Source organism: Myotis myotis, unplaced genomic scaffold (genome assembly GCF_014108235.1).
Source record: "Myotis myotis isolate mMyoMyo1 unplaced genomic scaffold, mMyoMyo1.p scaffold_m19_p_15, whole genome shotgun sequence".
In the NCBI taxonomy this organism is placed as follows: domain Eukaryota; kingdom Metazoa; phylum Chordata; class Mammalia; order Chiroptera; family Vespertilionidae; genus Myotis; species Myotis myotis.
This window is the reverse complement of record NW_023416319.1, coordinates 43,953,339-43,963,338: the sequence shown is the minus strand read 5'-3', so window position 1 is coordinate 43,963,338 and position 10,000 is coordinate 43,953,339.

The following is a 10,000-nucleotide window of genomic DNA, read 5'->3' as shown; positions in this document are numbered from 1 at the left end:
GATATTGTGTGTGTGTGTGTGTGTGTGTGTGTGAGAGAGAGAGAGAGAGAGAGAGAGAGAGAGAGAGAGAGAGAGAGGCCACATAACTTTATTACAGTACAGGATGGGGCAAAAGTAGCTTTATAGTTATATGTGAAATACAGAGTTTATTCTTGTATCCTTACAAGAATTGTATTATTTTTCATACGAACAACTGTAAAACTACTTTCGCCCCACCCTGCATATTGTTATAATTGTTCTATTTTATTATTACTTAGTGTTAATATCTTGTGTAATTTATAAATTAAACTTTATCATTGGTGTGTATAAGAAAAACATAGTCGAGGATTCAGTACTATTCATGGTTTCAGGCAATCTTAGAACACAAGGGTAAGGGGGACCAATGGAGTAACACTTGAATGATGGAACTATATGTGATTTTTTTCCCTGTAATCCTCACTCTGCCTCCACTTTGCTGATCATATACTTATGTGATAGTATTTTTAACTGCAAACATATCCAGTCTTCTAATCCAGGCTCCTCCTGCCTGGCCATATTAACCTCCTTGAATTACATCATTTCATTTAATGTTGTTTTGTTACAACATTGATGGGGGCGGGGGGGGGGGGGACAATTTCCAGTTAGGGCCACTGTCTGTGTGGAGTTGGCATGTTCTCCCTGAGTCTGTGTGTGTTTTTCCAGGTACTCCACTTTCCTCCCACATCCCAAAAATGTGCAAGTGAGGTGACTGGCCGGGTCCTAGTTGTCCCGGTCTGAGTGAGCATGCTGTATGCGCGAGTGCGCCCTGCAGTGGGATCTTGTCCTGTCCAGGGTGGGTACCTGCTTTGCACCTGAGCTGCCGGAATAGGTTCCAGCCCCCTGCAACCTAAACTGGAATGAATGGGTGGGAAAATCATTATCTTACTTGTTTTTATTAATCTTTCTTAAATGTATGCAGGACTCACATTTATTTCAATGTTTAATATTAGAGGTGTTTGGGTCTCTATTTAGAAATTTGGGAACATTTTTGTGACCACAAATATGCCATGGAAACTTAACACTACTTTATATCAAGTAGCCTATGGTGCAATTGGTTTCATTATAGGTCCTTCTGCATAAAGTCAGAATTACCAAGAATCTATCAATGACGTTAAGTGAGGACACCATTGCCCACCCAGACCATGTGTTCCCCTCCATCCATATCCATATCCACTTCTTTCCCCGCTTCCCCACCCTACCCCTCCCCCCTCCGTTCCTACATGCACCATCTGAAATCTTCTGTGGCACCCGTTACACATGGTCACGTCAATACCCGTCACAGTCTGACCTCTGACCAACCTTACCTTCTGCTTCCCACCCAGACCCACAGGCAGGTGGGTTAAACCATGCAGAGGAGACGAGCTAGAGTCACCCAGAGCTCAAGCCATAATCCCAACTTTACAACCTGATTGGGCTGGGCCTCTGACCAGTGGCTTCCTTCTCCCTGCCTGAACTGCTTTCTTTGTAAAAGTGACATATGACTCTCATAGGATCTGTGTAAAGGGAGCTATTATTATTATCATCGGAGCAGTCACCGACAGACGTGCTTACAATCTCCAGTAATCCCTGTTGGAGTTCCACTTTGGAGCTTTGCCTATACTCTTTCTCACTGGAAAGCTCTCTCTGCTTGTCTAAGTCTTATCTGCTGTGGTAGGTGAAAGTCTGAGACATCCCTCTAGATTTCTCACCCCTGGTATAATCCCCTGGAGTGTGAATGTGATGGATTTTGCTTCTGTAATTAGATGACATTATCGAATTTAAGATGGGAAGAGTATCCAGCCAGGCCTGACCTAACCACATTAGCCCATTTAAAGCAGAGAGTTTTCTCCAGCTGGTCACAGAAGAGGAAGTTACAAGTTAGAAGCACAAGAAGGGTTTGACAAGCTGTTGCAGGAGTGAAGATGCAGGAGGCCGCCCGTCAAGGAATGAAGGCACCTCTAGGAGCTGAGAGTGGTCCCTGATCACGGACAGCAGGAAAAATGGACCTCATTCCCATAGCAGCAGGGAACTGACTTCTGCCAACAAGAAGAATGATCTCGGAAACAGGTTTCCCCCAGAACTCAGTCCATTCACCACCTTGATTTCAGCCTCGTTTGTGATGCTAAGAGAAACCGGCCACGCCTTGCAGAACTTCTGACCTGTACAATTGTAAAATAATAAGTGGGTAGGGAGAGGTCATTTAAGCAGCAGAAGCATAACAATAGAATGCTGAAACATCTACCTTCTAGACCCACTTCTTCTAGTCATTTATGTCTTCTCACCACAAGTTCCCAGGCTTGAGCTGTTTGTACAAATTCTTTCTCCTTCATCGCACTTACCACGATTGTCCTTCTATTGTGTGGCCATTGTGCATGTCTCTCCTGTCTATTACAGAGGCGGCTGGGTGTTCCTCAGTATCTGGGCAGCTCTTTCTCCACAGAATGGGAACCTCAGATGTAGAGCTGGGCACTTAGCCATGTGGTGTCAGTTTGTCACTTGACAGGTTACAAAGCTTGGGTTTTCTCACCTCTAAAAGGAGGATAATAATGGTTTTTTTAATCTCATTGAATACAAAGCACTTAGTCCATCATAAGCATCCAGAGAATGTTGCCAGAGAGAGAAAGGACACTTCACAGCCTGCACTAGACTAAGAACCATCATGGAACCAAGTCACAATGCCGTGTTCGAGCCCAAGCAGTCAAGTTCCATGGGCTTGAGGGTAAGAAGGGGCTTATGGGACAGCAGAACTAAGTCCGGCCTCGAAGGAAGAATAATATTTGGTTAGGCAGGCAAGACAGCAGACATTCCAGAATGAGTAAGGCCTGGAGGTGGGAGCGTGTTCCGGGACAGTGATTAAATTAGTCAGACAGAAATAAATATTCATGCAACTCAACGACAAGGGCGAAAAGGGAAACTGCCACAAGATGATAACCTGCAGAGGGTGAAGACTGTGGGGCTTTTGCTCGTGGTGTGGCTAGCTCAACACTTCTCTTCGTCAAGCGATTAGTTTGAAGGACACGCTAATAAGAGGGAACGTTGTGAGATATGCAAAACTTTAGCATTTCTCAGTCAGAAATAACTGGGAAAGGGTTTTTGGCCATGGCCATTATTTTACACAATGCCGCCTGACATGGGAAACGTTAGAATCTTTTCAGTCTCAGTAATTCTCTGAGGTAGGGAGGAAAGGAGAAGTACAAACCTCTTTTATTGCACAGACAGGGAAATTGAGACATAGTAGCAACTGTCAGTGTGAGTACAGTTTGTGGACGTGGTAGTCCGGGGTAGAGCTGGATATAAGACCTGTGTTCTGTATTTAGGTGGGAGGCTGTTTCTCGCCATATTTCTGTGCCCTCGTCCTGATTACTTCTTGCGCTGCTCTATATTGGTTATGTGTCTAAGGATTTACTTCCACCTGCTCAGGACACTCCAGTGCGCCTGAAGCCCAGTGAACTTACAGCTGGTAGGCTGGATTCCCCCAGCTCACCACAAAGGTGCCTCCTCTCTATGTAGGCCCCCTGACCAGCCCCTTCCCCACACTGTCCCCACATCGGAACCTCACAGTGGCTCAATCATTTCTTCCTTCCCTTCGACGAATGCTGCCTGTACAACACCCCACCGTTCACCCACACCCAAAACCAAAACCACTTCCCCCGCCTCTTTGAAAACAAAGTGATTCTTCTCTTTTCTTCCCCGCCCCCCGGCTTTATTGAGGTATAATTAACAAATAAAACGTGTGTGTGTGTGTGTGTGTGTGTGTGGTGCAGAACATGATGTGGTGGGGGGTTTTTTGTGGTGTTTTTTTTAATCCTCACCCAAGGATATTTTTCCATTGATTTTTTAGACAGAGTGGAAGGGAAGGGGAGAGACTGACAGAGAGAGACATTGATTGGTCGCTTCCCACATGCACCCCTACTGGGGCTGGGGAATCAAGCCTGCAACCTAGGTATGTGACCTTAACTGGAATTGAACCTGGGACCCTTCAGTCCTCAGGCCAGTGATGGCGAACCTATGACACGCATGTCAGAGGTGACATGCGAACTCATTTTTTTGGTTGATTTTTCTTTGTTAAATGGCATTTAAATATATAAAGTAAATATCAAAAATATAAATCTTTGTCTTACTATGGTTGCAAATATCAAAAAAATTTTATATGTGACACGGCACCAGAGTTAAGTTAGGGTTTTTCAAAATGCTGACACGCCGAGCTCAAAAGGTTCGCCATCACTGCCTTAGGCTGATGGTCAACCACTGAGCCAAAACAGCTAGGGCTACAACATGATTTTTTTAAATATTTATTTATTTATTTATTTTTAATATATTTTTATTGATTTCAGAGAGGAAGGGAGAGGGAGAGAGAGATAGAAACATCAATGATGAGAGAATCACTGATCAGCTGCCTCCTGCATGCCCCCTACTGGGGATTGAGCCCACAACCCAGGCATATGCCCTGACCAGGAATCGAACCCTGACCTCCTGATTCGTAGGTTGATGCTCAACCATTGAGCCACACCAGCCAGGCTACAACATGATGTTTTTATAAACATGTATGTTGTGAAATGATTACCACAGTCAAACTAATATATCTATCACCTCACATAGTTACCATTTTTTTGTGGGTGTGTGGTGAAAATACTTAAAATCTACTCTTAGAAAATTTCAAGTATACAATACATTATTATCCTATATAATAAAAGCCTAAAATGCTAAGTGTCTGGTCGTCCAGTCAACCGTTCAACCAATCAAAGCATAATATGCTAATGATATGTTAAGGCCACTCAACCGCTCGCTATGATGTGCACTGACCACCAGGGGGCAGATGCTCTGACCAGTAGGTTAGCTTGGCTGATCGGGACTGAGCGAGATGGTCCGGTCATGCCCTAGAGTCTTCCCGCAGTCTCTCCCCACCAGGGGGAGATACAGCAAGTCAAGCAGTAAAGAGCAGCAAGCAGGCAGGTGGTAAGGAGCGAGGGGGTCCCGGACTGCAAGAGGATGTCCACCTGCTGGGGACCCCTGCGGGGGATCGGGCCTAAGCTGGCAGGCAAACATCCTGAGGGGTCCCGGACTGTGAGAGGGTGCAGGCTGGGCTGAGGGACCTGCCTTGCGCCCCCCCCCTCCCCCCAGTTCACGAATTTTGTGCACTGGGCCTCTAGTTAACTATAATCACCATGCTGTACCATTAGGTCTCCAGATTTATTCATGTCATAATTGTTTGTACCTGATTGGCCTGTATGCCCCCCTTTCTCCCATCACTCCTCCATCCCATCTGCTGGTAACCACCCTTCTAGTCTATTTCTATGAGTTTGACTGTTTTAGATTCCACATATAAGAGAGATCATGAAGTATTTATCTTCATGTGTCTGGCTTATTTCACTTAACATAAGGTCCTCCAGTTCATCCATGTTGTCACAAATGGCAGAATTTTCTTTTTTAAGAAAAGGCTAAATAATATGCCACTATATACATATAACATATTTTCTTTATCCTTCAACGGACACTTAGGTTGTTTTCATGTCGGCTATTGTGAATAATGCTTCAATGAACATGGGAGTTCAGATAGCCCTTCAAGATCTAGATTTCATTTCCTTTGGATATATAACCAGAAATGGGATTGCATTTTCTAAAGAAAAAATCCAAATGGTCAACAGGTACATAAAAAGATGTTCAATATCACTAATCTTCAGGAAAATGCAAGTCAAAACCACATTGAGATACCACTTCACATCTGTTAGGATGGCTATTATTACAAAGTTTAAAAATATGGCTGGCCAGTGTGGCTCAGTGGTTGAGCATCAACCCATGAACCAGGAGGTCCCTAGTTTGATTCCCAGTCAGGACACATACCCAGGTTTTGGGCTCAGTCCCCAGTAGGGGGCGTGCAGGAGGCAGCCAATGGATGATTCTCATCATTGCTGTTTCTAGCCCTCTCCCCTTCTCCCTTTCTTTCCCTGAAATCAATAAAAACATTTTTCTTAAAAAAAAAAAAAAAAAAACACACACACACACACAGAGAAAACATGGAAGCATGGAACAGAAGCATGGAAGGAAGGCAGGGGAGGGTGGGTGGGTGGGAAGTAATCAACCAAGAACCTTGTATGCATATATGCAAGGCCTATGGCCACAGAAAATGGGGTGATGAGGGCCTGAGGGCAGGGTGGGGTGAGGAGGGCTAGAAGGGGTTAATGGGTGGAAAAGAAGGGCATATGTAATACTTTCAACAATAAAGAATTTTTATTTAAAAATAATGAAAAATAAAAAAAACAGCCAGAGAAAAACAAAACTTTATATAGAGAGCAACAAAAATAAGAATAACATCAGACTTCACATTATAAATAATGAAAGTCAGAAATTAATAGAGTGATCTCTTTAAAATACTGAAAGAAAGAAAAACTGTCAACTTCAAATTCTATGCCTAATGAAAACATCTTTCAAAAATGAAAGCAAAATGAAGACTTTTTCAGACATAGAAAGCTGAAAAAGTTTTCACTAGTAGACATGCATACAAGGAATCTTAAAAAATGTCATTCAGACAAAATGAAAATTATATCTATACAAAGGAATAAAGAGTACAGTTGGCCCTCCATATTCCTGAGTCTTGCCAATTCAACCAATCACGGATTAAAAATATTTTGGGGGGGAATGTTACATTGTTGCTGATGTGTGCTATGTACTATGTAGTCAGGCCTACAATGGTTGTGTCGGTACTGAACATGGGCAGATTTTGTTTTCTTGTCATTATTCTCTAAACAATACAGTATAACAACCATTTATATTGTATTAGGCGTTATAAGTAACATTTACATTATATTAGGCATTATAAGTAATCTAGAGGTTATTTAAAATATACTGGAGGATTATGTAGCTTATATGCATCATTTTATATAAGAACTTGAACACTTGAGGATTTAGGTAACCATGGGGTCCTGGAACCAATCCTTCACAGAAACCGAGAAATGATAAATAGCAAATATGTGGGGAAGAATACACAAATAGGCATTTACTGTGCTCACAGGAAGGTTGAAGATCAATAGTGGGTGACTTTCATTCAGCTGACTGGTCTTCAAGGATTCCAGCTCTTTTCAATCTTCAAACTACCATACTTGATAGTTGGACTTTTCATCCTAATGTTTATTGCCTCAAGGAGACTTCTTCTTTTTTTTTTTTTTTTTTAAATATATTTTATTGATTTTTTACAGAGAGGAAGGGAGAGAGATAGAGAGTTAGAAACATCGATGAGAGAGAAACATCGATCAGCTGCCTCCTGCACATCCCCTACTGGGGATGTGCCCGCAACCCAGGTACATGCCCTTGACCGGAATCGAACCTGGGACCTTTCAGTCCGCAGGCCGATGCTCTATCCACTGAGCCAAACCGGTTTCGGCGAGACTTCTTCTTAAAGTGTTTCTATTCATCTATCAGTGAGGGGAAAACTTGCCTAGGAGCTCCTCGGGAGACTTCTACTTAAGTCTTTTAGCTGAGTTGGGAGGCCATAAAGTGAGTGGCTTGCTTTTACAACCTCTGAAATGGAAGGAGGAAGGAGAAAGGGTTAGTTAGGAGTGGTGGTTGAATTAAGCTACTAACAGTGTTGCCATAGAGAATTGAGATGAAACCCAGAGAGCAATTATCTGTCATATTATGTAAGGTCCAACCGTTCATTAAGGAAGGGGCCCAAAGCACAAAGACCGGATCTCACGGATAGATTGGAGGGGGTAGGTCCCCTGCCCCTGCAACCCTGGGTGAATCTGAGGCCTGTAGTAGCCCAAGATTCTGTTCTTTGCGGCTATTCTTTGTTGACTGCATAACAGATCCAAACAAGGCACCTCAAAATAGAGATACGACTTTGCATCTGTTAGCATGGCTATTATGAAAAAGTAAAGACAATAACAATAATACTCTACCTGAGTATTATCATTATCTGCCCTTGGGCCAAAAGATGTTTAGAGCTCTTGGACCACCCAAGGAGCACTCCTCTTCTTCATCAATACTAAGCAGGCCAAAGAAGAGAGAGCAAATGCATTGTCTACCTTTTTTGCCCTTCCTTTCTATCTCTTTTCTGTTCTCCAGGTCAAGAAGAATAAATCAATAAGAGAAGCTTAAATCATTGCCTTTGTTCTTATTTCTTTTCTATGTAGACTTTGGTTAAAGCCATCTGCTACTTAGAAAAGTTAAAGAAACTTGATTAGGGCTTTAAAATTAACCCAAAGGGGTCTGGAAAGAGAGCAGTAACTTCAAATACTGTAAGGAAAATATAATAAAGAGGATGTTATCATGTCGTTTGGGGCTAAAGAAAAAAAAAAATATCACCAGCTTAAGCAAGTTGTAGTTATTAGCCCAAGAAATTGAAACACAGAAAAGACCAAAGTAGGAAAATCTATATTGAGCTCTGCCTTTTACCTTCTGAGAGCTACCGCATTGCATGCTCAACATGTTTATTCTATTCTTCTGTTAACATACACACCATTTGCTTTAGAGAATTCCTCTCCTACTTCATATGACCTGTAGGGCTCTTAATTATTGTTACTTCTTTCTCTAATTATTTCCCTCACTATTACCAAAGTGGAATGAATATGACCCAGGATCGACCAATCATAGTATCCCACCTCTTTAATTACAGTCAACCATTCAAGAGTAGGCACATAACCCCAGCAGAGGCAATCAAATTCTTTCCCTGAAATTGAGAGAGAGAGAGAGAGAGAGAGAGAGAGAGAGAGAGAGAGAGAGAGAGTCTCTATTAGAGTTACTAAACTTGAAAGATGTGAAATTGGAGTTGTTGGAGCCATTTCCCCCAGAGGCCTATCTAGAGTAGGGAAAAAAATGAGGCCAACCCACTGAACGAAGCCGGGTCCAAAGCAAGGGAAGGCAGGAAAGATTTGGCCTGTTGTTTGAGCCCCTGAGTCACTTGTGCTTAAAGCCAGAGCTTGCCCTCAACCATCCAAATATAGAAACCAATAAGTTAAGTTAAATAGGATTCATCCATCTGCAGTCAGAAGAGCCCTGATTGCTGTTTCCCTCTCTTATCTATATCCCTGGTCTGAGAAGAGGGAAGAAAGACTATACTAACTGATTTGCACCAGCTTAGGAAGAAGATCAAGGCATTAAAATCACCCAAAGAAGCCTGGCTAGTGTGGTTGAGCGTTGACCTATGACCCAGGAGGTCATGGTTGATTCCTAGTCAGGTTGCATGCCTGGGTTTCGGCTCAATTCCCAGAAGAGGACATGCTGGAGGCATCTCTCATCATTGATATTTCTATCTCTCTCCCTCCCTCTCTCTGAAATCAATTTTTTTTAAATTACCCAAAGAAGAGGGGTGTTGTTTCTCTTTTTTCACCAACCCCAAACACACCCTCCAGTATTAGGTACACATTTAGTATTTTTATTTGGAAACTCATTTTGAGAACAGCATAGTATTGTATTGGGGTATCATGGATAATTATCTATCATAATAAAAGCATAATATGCTAATTAGACTGGACAGTAAAACGACCTTCCGGACATCCTTCTGGATGAAGCCGTGGCAACGGGGGCCAAGGCAGAGGCAGTTAGGAGCAATCAGGCAGGCTGGCGAGTGGTTAGGGGTGATCAGGCAGGCAGCCAGAGGGGTTAAGCAGCCGTGGGCAAACTACTGCTGCGGGCCGGAAAACTAAAAAAAAAAAAAAGACCGTACCCTTTTATGTAATGATGTCTACTTTGAATTTATATTAGTTCACCCAAACACTCCATCCATGCTTTTGTTCTGGGTTAGGGGCAATCAGGCAGGCAGCCAGAGGGGTTAGGGACCATCAGGCAGGCAGGCAGGCAAGCGGTTAGGAGCCAGCGGTCCCGGGTTGTGAGAGGGTGCAGGCCGGGGTGAGGGACCCCTGCCCCCAATGAAGGAATTTCGTGCCCGGGCCTCTAGTATTACTATATTTCCCAAGAGAGCTCTTGTCTTCTCTCCATTGTGTGACCATTACACATTTTGCTTTATAAAAAGAGGTTTTATTTTTATTTTACTACATTTTCTAAAGAT